Raw genomic sequence first — 12,275 nt, 5'->3', positions numbered from 1 at the left:
TGACCCTGGATAAGCCCTTTAACCCTGTTTGCCTCAGTTTCCTGATCTGTAAAATGAACTGTAGAAGGAAATGGCAAACCACTCTAGTATCTTAGCTGTGTGACCCTGGATAAGTCCTTTAACCCTATTTGCCTCAGTTTCCTCATCTGTAAAATGAGCTGTAGAAAGAAATGGCAAACCACTCTAGTATCTTAGCTATGTGACCCTGGATAAGTCCTTTAACCCTATTTGCCTCAGTTTCCTCATCTGTAAAATAAGCTGTAGAAAGAAATGGCAAACCACTCTAGTATCTTAGCTGTGTGACCCTGGATAAGCTCTTTAACTCTGTTTGCCTCAGTTTCCTCATCTGTAAAATGAACTGTAGAAGGACATGGCAAACTACTTTAGTATCTTTGCCAAGAGAATCTCAAATGTGGTTAAGAAGAGTCAAACATGACTAAAACAACTGAACAAATTATTATTAGTTTACTGATGATAAAATTAGGATTCAGAGGGATAAATGACTTGTCTAAGGTAACACATATAATAGGAGGCAAAGGTGGATTTTGAACCTGGGTGCTGTGACTCCAGAGCCATTGCTCTTTTTTGTGTTTGTTTTTTTAAACTCTTACCTTCTATCTTAGAATCAATATTCTACACAGTAAGGGCTAGGCAATGGGAATTAAGTGACTCACCCAAGGTCACACAGCTAGGAGGTGTCTCAGACTAGATTTGATCCCAAAGACCTCCCATCTCTAGCACTGTCCCTTTTGGAGATACTGGCTTCTCTATGAGTTCAAAGCAGGTTATTGGCATGGCCCCTACAGAGCCCAAACTGTCTTTCCGGTGAAATATGGATAGATCTGATTTGTTTAAGAAATCATTGAGGTTTCCTAAGAAATAATGGATTCGGTAGTGTTCAACCAAAATTGGGTCCCTCTGGGAGGGAGATATCAATAAGAGAGATTTCCCCAAGAGATGTGTGATTGGGGAGTGAAGACAACGGATGCAATTAAAACTTCTCTGAGGCACCACCTCAGACCTGTCAAGCTGGCAAAAATAATTAAAATGTAGCCCCAAAATCCATTTTACTAGGATTGCAGAGAAACAGCTACACTCATTCATCGCTGATAGAATTGCAAACTTGTAAGCAATCTGAGGGTTTGACGGAGAAGTTACTCAGAACTGACCCTAAGATAAAGGGGACAACATCCTGGCTTGGGGGGGACTGACAATACTGGCCCATTCGTGTGTGAACCGAGCAGCGGCTTCCTTATACACTCAGCAGCTGCAGGAAAAGCTAATATTGTTTACAAAACTTACAGACTTAGATTTTCAGGTCTTAGAAACTGACCCAATAATTCTATTGTCAGGAACATGCCCGGAAAAGTTATTAAAAACAACAATAGCCAAAAAGAGCTGTTCGTTCAATGATTTTTCAGATGTAATTACATAAAATGGACAAATAAACTAAGAGACAACCTAAGTGGCTAACAATAGGAGAATGGTTAAAGAAGTTGTGGGGCAAGAGATAATAAGGGAAAAGACATGTACAAGAATATTCATAGCTGCGCTCTTTGTGGCGGCCAAAAATTGGAAAAGGAGGGGATGCCCTTCAATTGGGGAATGGCTGAGCAAATTGTGGTATATGTTGGTGATGGAATACTATTGTGCTAAAAGGAATAATAAAGTGGAGAAGTTCCATGGAGACTGGAACAACCTCCAGGAAGTGATGCAGAGCAAGAAGAGCAGAACCAGGAGAACATTGTACACAGACTGATACACTGTGGCACAATTGAATGTAATGAACTTCTCTACTAGCAGCGATGCAATAATGCAGGATAATTCTGAGGGACTTATGAGAAAGAAGCTCTCCACATTCAGAGGAAGAACTGTGGGAACAGAAACACAGAAGAAAAACAACTGCTTGGTCATGTGGTTCGATGGGGATATAGACTAAACAATCACTCTAGTGCAAATATCAATAATACAGAAATAGGTCTTGATCAATGACACATGTAAAACCCAGTGGAATTGCACATCAGCTATTCCCATAGTGAATGGGGTGGGAGAGGGGAGGGGAAAAAATAAATCATCTTGTAACCAAGGAAAAATATTCTAAATTGACTAATTAAATAACATTTTTTTTAAAAAAAAAGAACCCTTACCTTCTATCTTAGAATTGATACTAAGTATTGGTTCTGAGGCAAAAGAGAAGTAAGGACTAGGCAATAGGAGTTAAGTGACTTGCCCAGGGTCATATATCTAGGAAGAGTCTGAGGTCAGATTTGAAGCTAGGACCTCCTGCCTCCAGGCTTGGCTTTCTATCCACTGAGCCACCTAGCTACCTCCTAAGTATCAATTCTAAGACAGAAGAGCAACAAGGTCTAGGCAATTGGGGTTAAATGACTTGCCCAAGATCACATAACTAGGACTGATCAACTTTAATAGGACTTGGAGATAGGTTAAGAGTTCAAGTCCTGCCTTAGACGCTAACTAGCTATGGGACTTTGGGCAAGTCAATTAGCCCCAGGCTCAGTTTCCTCATATCTGAAATGGTTACAAGAATAATCCCTACCTCCCACAGGGAACAAATGAGACCAAATTAGCAAACCTTAAAGCTTTACAGAAATTATAACCATCAACATGCATTTATTCTGACTGCAGCTCAGAACTCCCAAACTCAAAGGATCCTCCGTCCTTAGCCTGCCCAGCAGCACTGACTACAGCTGCCTCCGCCAGCTAGTGTTGAATATCAAAAGAAAGAAACTGGAATTGTGAATCTTACCCAGCAGATTCCATATTTGTGGGAGGAACTGATGGCGTGACAGAAGGAGCTTTGGGTCTAGAGGCAAAAGATCTGGATTCAAATCCTATCTCTTCCATCTATATCTTGGGCAAATGATTTCCACTCTCTAAGGCTCTGTTTTCTGTTCTGTGAAATGAGATTGAAGTAAATGACCTGAAAGTCTCCTTCCAGCTCTGGATCTAGGATCTCCTAAGTGAGACACAAAGAGGAACATGAAGCCATTCTTGCTTTTGCTCTGAGATCCTTAAATTTGACTGAGGATGGAAGGGAGGGGAAAAGGAAGGGCACACACATGTATTTATATAGCACCTACTGTGAGCCAGGCAGTGTGCTAAGCACTTCGTAAATATGATCTTATTTGATCCTCACAAAAACCCTGGCAGGGGTTGTTGTCTCCATTTCATCGATGAGGAAACTGAGGCTGAGAGAGGTTAAATGTCTTGCCCAGGATCCCATAACTAGTATCTAAGGCCGGTTTGAACTCAAGTCTTCCTGACTCCAAACCCAGAATTCTATCCATTGTATTATCAAGTTAGACTTAGAAGATCAAGTATATTTGGGAAAGGGACACTTCTGAACAAGGCAAGGAAGGGGAAAAGAGAGGGAGGGAGAGAAGGAAGGAAGGAAGGAAGGAAAGAAGGAAGGAAGGAAGGAAGGAAGGAAGGAAGGAAGGAAGGAAGGAAGGAAGGAAGGAAGGAAGGAAGGAAGGAAGGAAGGAAGGAGGGAGGGAGGGAGGGAGGGAGGGAGGGAGGGAGGGAGGGAGGAAGGAAGGAAGGAAGGAAGGAAGGAAGGAAGGAAGGAAGGAAGGAAGGAAGGAAGGAAGGAAGGAAGGAAGGAAGGAAGGAAGGAAGGAAGGGAGGGAGGGAGGAAGGAAGGAAGGAAGGAAGGAAGGAAGGAAGGAGGGAGGGAGGGAGGGAGGGAGGGAGGGAGGGAGGGAGGAAGGAAGGAAGGAAGGAAGGAAGGAAGGAAGGAAGGAAGGAAGGAAGGAAGGAAGGAAGGAAGGAAGGAAGGAAGGAAGGAAGGAAGGAAGGAAGGAAGGAAGGAAGGAAGGAAGGAAGGAAGGAAAGAAGGAAGGAAGGAAGGAAGGAAGGAAGGAAGGAAAGAGGAGGAAATTAAGCACCTATTATGTATCAGGCACTGTGCTAAGCATTTTACAAATATTATCTTATTTGTTCTTCACAACAAACTTAGAATATAGGTGTACAACCCCCATTTTACTGTTCAGAAAACTGAGGCAAAGGGAGGTTAAGTGATTTGCCCAGGATCTCACACTAATAAGCATCTGAAGTCAAATTGGAACTCAGGTCTTCTTGATGCTGGTCTTGGGGCTCTATCCATCAGAAGGGAGAGGTAAAAGAAGGGAAAATAATTGGAGGATGGGTGGATAAAGCAGCTGAGCTGGAGAAGGAGATGTAACCCACAAACCAAAAGTCAGTCATGTAGAAAACAGGACAGCTTTGGGGCTGATGGTCAACACCTCACACCCCACTGGGGCTTTATATTGTGAAGCTGGCAACTTGGGGTCCTTCCCTTTCACCTGGGGCCTGGCCTCATGATGGTGTTCAGCCCTGGCTACAGGAAGGGAGTGAAACTTTCCCAGACTCTGCCTCTGTCCCTGGAAGATGCTGCTGCCCTTTCCAGGCATAACAATTGGAAAAGTGTCTCTTAAGAACGTATTTCTGGAGCAGCTGGGTGTCTCAGTGGGTTGAGAGTCAGGTCTAAAGATGGGAGGTCTTGGGTTCAAATTTGACCTCAGATACTTCCTAGCTGGGTGACCCTGGGCAAGTCACTTACACCCCCATTGCCTGGCCCTTGCCACTCTTCCATCTTAGAATGGATACTAAGACCGAAGGTAAAGGTGTGTTTTGTTTTGTTTTGTTTTGTTTTTTAAAAAGAGCCTATTGCCAACAAGACGATGAATAACCCTTTGTTGAATGGAATTCTGAGCCATCATCCAAGGCCTGGAGGACAAAATATAGGCTTCCTGCCTCCGCTGAGCTCACAGTTCCCATAACAGAGAGAAGACAAAGGTACAAATAACTACAAGGCAAATTTGAATTTGGCTCAGGGTGTTGGCGAACACTTAGACTCTCTGCTCCCCAGGGAAGCTGAAGCTGAATTCCAGCCAAAAGTTCCAGAGTTCTGATTTGCATTGGACTAAACCAGTCAGAGGGAAATCGAGGTGGCGCAATGGCTAGAGTGCCAGGCTGGGAGTCAGGAAGACATGCATTCAAATCTGACTCCAGAAACCTGCTGGCTGTATAACCCTGGGCAGGTCACTTAGCCCTGTTGCCTCAGTTTCCCCATCTGTAAAGTGTGCTGGGGAAGGAAATGGCAAATCACACCAGTATCTCTGCCAAGAAAACCCCAAATGGGTCACAAAGAATATGACTCAACAATAAGTCAATCGGGTGTAATCGGTATAATAATAATGCTTCTCATTTGTATATTGCACTGATGTTTGGAGAGCACCTAACAAATATTTATTCATGTTCTTGAGCCTCTAGGTAGGAGCAGGAGCGAGAGGGCCACCAGGTTGCCTAAGGAGGGACCTGCTGGCCTGAGCTGGAAATGAAGCAGATGGAGGCCCTTCCTCAACAATCTGTAGTGGGATTGGCCCCATGAGTAGCCTCCATACCTCTAGCCTGGGTACGATAGGGAGACCCAGTACCATATTTTTAAAAAAACAAATACCATTTTAAAATGTAGATTCTGTGCATGTAGAGCCATGAGAATCACAAATCTCTGAGTGGGAAGGGATCTTTAGAAGCCATCTAGTTCAAACAGTACCCAAATGGAGATCTCGTCTATATGTCTAAGAAATGGGCATCTAACCTCCAGTTGAAACCCTGCCAGTTGGAAAAGGTCTTGTAGAACATTCAGCTCAGGGATCATCCCAACCTGTGGACTGTGGACCCCCACGGATGTCAGAGGGACCAAGGGATCCATAAATCCATAAATAAATACCTCCTCTGTAGACTGAGTAACTGTCTCCTTACATATTCTAAAATCGATGCCAAGGCTGTTGTGATGAATAAAACACGAGTTCATTTTTTTAAAAACAGCACTCTCCACTTAAGGGAGAATCACTCCCTCCCCAAGCAGTCCATCCTACTTTGGGACAGCTTTCGTGGTAAGGAAGATTTTCATTTTGCCAAGTCTAAATCCACTCCTCGCTTCAAGTTCCACCCTCTGGGGCCAAGCAGAATGAAGCCGATCTCTCTTCCATGTAACGGGAGCACGGCTATCATATTCCATCTAAATCTTCACTTCTCCAGGACAAGCATCCCCAGATCCTCCCACTGACCTTTTGGCTTAATTCATTAGCATGGCAAACACTGTATGGGTGCTGGGGATCCAAATGAAACATCTCCTGTCTTCAAGGAGCTTCCATCCCATTGGGAGGGCACAACATGAGCAGAGAAAGGTAAGCACAAAGTAATTGGAGGGAGGCAAGGGAACTCAATAACATGAGTAGGTCCAGGGGAGGGACATCTTTGAGTGGCATGGTCTCCCCACTCTTCTTTCCCTAAAGTGCAGGAATGCCCAAAACTAAAACAGCATTCCCCATGGGATCCATGCCCCTCAGTTTAATCACTAAATATTTATTAAGTGCCTACTTTGTTCCAGGCACTGTGCGAAGAGCTGGGGAAAGAAACAAAAGACAATCCCTGCCCTCAAGGAGCTTAGTCTAATGAGCTTTTATCAATTAAGGGTTTACTCTGTTTTGGGCACTAAAGATAGGGAGAAAGGCAGAAGTCCAGTCTCTGATTTCAATAGGCTCACGTTCTATTTTTTTAAACCCTCACCTTCCATCTTAGAATCAATATTGTGATTGATATTCAATCTCTAAAAGGTTCGCCATCACAGCACTAAGTCATCTAGCTTTCAAACAAACAAACAAAATCCAATCCTTACTTTCTGTTAGAAAAAACTCTAAGGGTTTTTTGAACCAATGCACCAATATGGCAGACCATACATTGTATGGAGGGGAGCAAGTGTAATAAGACTGGAGATGTAAGAAGGGGCCAAGGAGTGAAAATGGGTGAAGCCATTCCTAGGTTACCATATCAAACTTCAGAAGACCTGTAGGAGTTCTAAACAAGAGCTTTTGGAATGCCACGGAACCAGAGTGATGCTGATGGGAATCTGGAAACAGCCAGAATGGACTTTGGCAGTAATACATTTTAAAATTTCCAGGTCTTTCTTTTCTTCTTCTTCTTCTTCTTCTTCTTCTTCTTCTTCTTCTTCTTCTTCTTCTTCTTCTTCTTCTTCTTCTTCTTCTTCTTCTTCTTCTTCTTCTTCTTCTTCTTCTTCTTCTTCTTCTTCTTCTTCTTCTTCTTCTTCTTCTTCTTCTTCTTCTTCTTCTTCTTCTTCTTCTTCTTCTTCTTCTTCTTCTTCTTCTTCTTCTTCTTCTTCTTCTTCTTCTTCTTCTTCTTCTTCTTCTTCTTCTTCTTCTTCTTCTTCTTCTTCTTCTTCTTCTTCTTCTTCTTCTTCTTCTTCTTCTTCCCAATTCATAATTGTTAAATATTAAAACTGGTTGTTGTGAGCTTTAAAAACCTCAGTGAATCTTCTGTTTGATCCTGGAGGTGATGGGGAACCAGTGGAGTTCTTTGCATGGGGGGGGGATATGATATGGCCAAACCAAAGTTTTAGGAAGATCATTTTGGCAGCAGAGTGGAAGGTGGATTAGCATTGGGAGAGACGGGGAGGCAGCAGGCAGACCCACCAGAAGGCTATTGCCATAGTCCAGATGTGAGGTGACAAGGGCCCACACTGAGGTTGGAGAAGAGAGCATGGAGAGGAGGGCATGTGTACAAGAAATTTTGGGAAGGAGGACATGGCAAGATTTTGCAACAAATTAATATTTGAGATAAATGAGGCATCAAAGGAGATACTGAGGAGAGAGTGAGAAGAGAAGGAAAGACTAGGTGAGGGCTGAAGGAGTTTGGACACGATGACTTTGAGATGTCTACAGGCTATCCATCCAAGATATTTCAAAAGTGGTAATGTGGGACTGGAGCTCAGGAGAGAGACTAGAGCTGGAGAGGTAAGTCTGGGAACCATTTGCATAGAAATAATAACTGAACCCATGAATGAATGAATGGAGTAGGTAAAAAAAAAGCATTTATTAAGGGCTTACTATATGCAAAACACTGAGGGTACAAATGCATATAAAGTGGGGCAACTAGGTGGCCCAGTGGATAAAGAGTGCCAGACCCAAAGTGAGGAGGACTGGGTTCAAATTTGACCTCAGATGCTTCCTAGTTGTGTGACCCTGGACAGGTCATTTAACCTCATTGCCTAGCCCTTACCACTCTTCTGCCTTAGAACCAATCACTGTATTGATTCTAAAATGGAAGGTGAGGGTTTAAAAAAATAGAACGTGAGCCTATTGAAATCAGAGACTGTACTTCTGCCTTTATCCATATCTTTGGTGCCCCAAACACAATAAACCTTTAATTGATAAAAGCTTATAATCTCCGCTATTAGACTAGAAGCTCCTTGCCCTTCTTTCTTAGAATTGTTACTAACAGAAAGTAAGGATTGGATTTTTTTGTTTGTTTGTTCGAAAGCTAGATGGCTTAGTGCTGTGATGGCGAACTTTTTAGAGATCGAATGCCCAAAGTGCACTCTCACACCACATAGGAACCACCCCTTATCCCAAACAGGAGAGGGAGGAAATGCTCTCATTGGGCTGCTAGGCATAGGGACAAGTGATGTGAAAAATGTCCTCAGACATGGTGGAGAGAGGCAATGGAGCAGCCCCCTCTGGGGGGAGTGGGGGATCCTGGGAGTCACTTTGCCTTATTTGGCTCAGTTTCCTTATCTGTAAAAGGAGATAGAAGAAAGTAAAGGCAGCCCACTCCAGTACCTTTGCCAAGAAAACTCCCAAAGAATCAGACACAATTGAAATACAACAAAGAGAAAAATAAGATTATCTATATTCTTTTTTAAACCCTTACCTTCCATCTTGGAATCAATACTGTGTAGAATGGTAAGGGCTAGGCAATGGGGTTAAGTGACTTGCTCAGGATCACACAGCTGGGAAGTGTCTGAGACTAGATTTGAACCCAGGACCTCCTATTTCTTGGCCTGGCTCTCAATCTACTGAGCTACCCAGTTGCCCCCTATAGTCTTTAAGAAAGCTTACATTCTGATGGGAGAGATCACACATGGAAGGTTTCCATTGTAAGTCAGATGGAAAGGTCCCATGATTCTAAGGGTGCAGAAGCAAAGCAGATGGACATGCCTCCTCTTTAATGTCATTTCCACTAATAAAATCTTTTTTTAATCCTTTCCTTTCTGTCTTAGAACCATTCTAAGGCAGAAAAACAACAAAGGCTAGGCAATGAGGGTTAAGTGATCTGCCCACAGCTAGGAAATGTCTGTGGCCAAATTTGAATCCAGGACCTCCTGTCTCCAGGCCTGGTTTTCTACCCACTGAGCCATTTAGCTGCCCCCCACTAATAAAATCATAACTGTTTCTCATACAGAACCATTTGATAGCAGCAAGGTCTTTGGAGACAAGAACTTTCTTTGATGGGTCTTCAATTCTTGTGGCTGTTATCACCTGCAGGAGCAGTTGCCAGGTTGCATCTCCACAGAGGTTATTTCCAGGATGTTGTTGTCAGGATGATGCCTGTGGGCACTGGGCTGGAAGAATTGTTATTCTCGTGGCTGCTGGGTTCAAGGCTCTGAACTATCTTCACTGGGTCTGAGGGGAAATGGTGGTCAAGGTGGTAGTAATGATTTGCTCTGTCTCGCACTCACTGTCTTCTGTCTCTCCCTCAAGGTGCTCTGGCTATTCCACTAGGCTAACTTACCTCCAATCAAAAGCTGAGGAGTTCACCAAGTGGGACAGTATAGCCTAGGAAAAAGGGGGGAAAGAGAAGAAGACCCAGGACAGAGCCTTGGTTAACATACCCAAGGCTAGTGGGTATGAGCCGGATGAAGACTAGGCAAGAGAGATGGAAAGGGGGCACAGCTGGGTGGCTCAGTGGAGTGAGAGCCAGGCCTCTGGCTGAAATAGGAGGCTCTGGGTTCAAATCTGAACTCAGATACTTCCTAGCTGTGGTCAAGTCACTTAATCTTCATTGCCTAGCCCTTACCACTCTTCTGTCTTGGAACCAATACACAGAAGTGATTCTAAGACAGGAGATAATTTTTTTAAGAGAGAGATGGAGAAGGATGGAGCCTTGGAGGACAGGTTAGTGGGCATCACCTGTCAGATAAGTAGGAAGGAGGAAAACCTAGAGAGGAGAAAGCATGCAGGTGGAGTGGGCATCCAAATCTTCCCAGAGACAAGGCTCTCCTTACCAGGGGAGGTAGCAGAGTGTGAGGAGTGGAGAGGGATTCTCCCTGATTCACTGCACCCCAACCTGGATAAAGGCATGATCCACTCTTCTCATGCCCTGGAAGACCTGGAAGAATGAAGTCAATGATTGATGGCTCCTTCATCACAGCATTTCTTCCTTCCTTCCTTCCTTCCTTCCTTCCTTCCTTCCTTCCTTTCCTTCCTTCCTTCCTTCCTTCCTTCCTTCCGTTCTTTCTTTCTTTCTTTCTTTCTTTCTTTCTTTCTTTCTTTCTTTCTTTCTTTCTTTCTTTCTTTCTTTCTTCCTTCCTTCCTTCCTTCCTTCCTTCCTTCCTTTCTTTCTACCCTCACTTTCTGTCTTAGTACCAACTCTAAGAGAGAAGGGCAGTTGGAGTTAACTTAAATGACTTGTCCAGGATCTCACAACTAGAAAGTGTCTGAGGCCAGATAGGAACCCAGGACTTCCTGACTCCAGACTTGACTCTCTATCCACTGAGCTACCTAGAGGCAAAAGGGGGGCGGAAATCATAGATTTGGGTTCTGAAGAGACCTTAGAGGATATTTCATTAAATTCTTCATTCTACGGATGAGGAAACAGAGGGCCACAGAGCTGCAGTGTCTTGCTCAAGGTTGAACAGATAATGAATGGCAAAGGAAAGATTTGAATGCAAGTCTCCCGGCCATGGAGCTCATGCTATTTTTAACGAACTGGGGCTACTTGGGTGGGGGCTCTCCTCCAAGGAGTTGCTTGGTAAGCTAGATGATCTAAATTAGGAAATCGGAAGGTCCTACAGCCCAGTTAAAAAATAGTTTGTCAGTACAGATGTGTGTGTGTGTGTGTGTGTGTGTGTGTGTGTGTGTGTGTGTGCAGCACCAAGAAAGGACTCCCATTACCACAGTAGCCTGAATAGAAGAGCAGCTTTTCCATCAGCTTTCAGAGAGAGGAATCATTGCTGGCTGGGGGCTCAGAGAGGAAGAAGAGAGGGGATACATACACCATGTGAAACCACTCCCAGAGCTGATCTCTGCCTCAGCAGCAGACTCCTCTTGACAATTACTGAGAGCAGAAGGAAACAAAAAGATAGCAATTGTGGAGAAAAGTATGGGGCAGGTGAGAAAACAGGAGAGCATTGAGAAAAATAGGACCCCCCCCCCATTCTAGAGCCAGAAAGGTCATCCATCCCAACCCTCCCCTTTTACAAATGAGGAATTACCAGGGAAGTGGTATCTTACTCAAAATGGAAAAGATTGTAAAAGGCAGAGGTGAGATTCAAACATAGGTCACAAGGTAATAGATCTTGAGCCCGAAGGGATATCAGAAGCCAACCCTCTCATTTTGAAGATGGAGAGAGGGGACAGCTAGGTAGCTCAGTGGATTAAGAGCCAGACCTAGAGACAAGAGGTCCTGGGTTCAAATCTGGCCTCAGATGCTTTCCAGCTAGGTGACCCTGGGCAAGTCACTTAACCCCCATTGACTATTCCTTATTGCTCTTCTGTCTTGGACCCAATACCCAGTATTAATTATAAGGCAGAAGATAAGGTTTTTTTTTTAATAAATAAAGATGGAGAAACTGAGGCCCATTGAGGTGAAGTGACTTCTCCAAGATCCCAAAGAAAATAAGCATCCCAGAGGAGATTTGAACCCGAGGTTGTTTTCTCTAAACCCACAGTTCTTTCCATGGCGATATACTAATGGATATTTCCACCAGGGGTCATACTGTCCCCATGAGGGTGGCTTTCTGTGTAGGGTCTACCTCTACCACAAAACGTGGAAGTGATTATTTGGTGTGGGTTTTTTTTTTTTTGCTTTTCCTTCACTTACTTTATTTTTTTAAATTTTATTTAATTGATTAATTTAGAGCATTTTTCCTGGATTACAAAAATCATGTTCTTTTCCTTCCCTCCCATAGCCGACACAATTCCACTGGGTTTTACATGTGTCATTGTGAGTGATTATTTGTTATGGGGTAATGGGGACAGCAGTGAAGAATTGGGAAAATCAGTTGGTGAATTTCCATAGAATGAAACCATGAAAGTTGACCGTACCTCTGGAACTGGGCAGTTACAGCCAGACCAATGGACACATCTTCTGGGGGCCAGACCAGTAGATGGAGTAGAGAGGTATAAAAATGTGGTCCTCTCGTTTGTGCCCAAGTAAGGTGATGGAGGTCA

Source organism: Monodelphis domestica, chromosome 2, assembly GCF_027887165.1.
Source record: "Monodelphis domestica isolate mMonDom1 chromosome 2, mMonDom1.pri, whole genome shotgun sequence".
Classification (NCBI taxonomy): Eukaryota; Metazoa; Chordata; class Mammalia; order Didelphimorphia; family Didelphidae; genus Monodelphis; species Monodelphis domestica.
The sequence above is the reverse complement of the archived record's forward strand: the minus strand, read 5'-3'. Positions refer to the sequence as shown.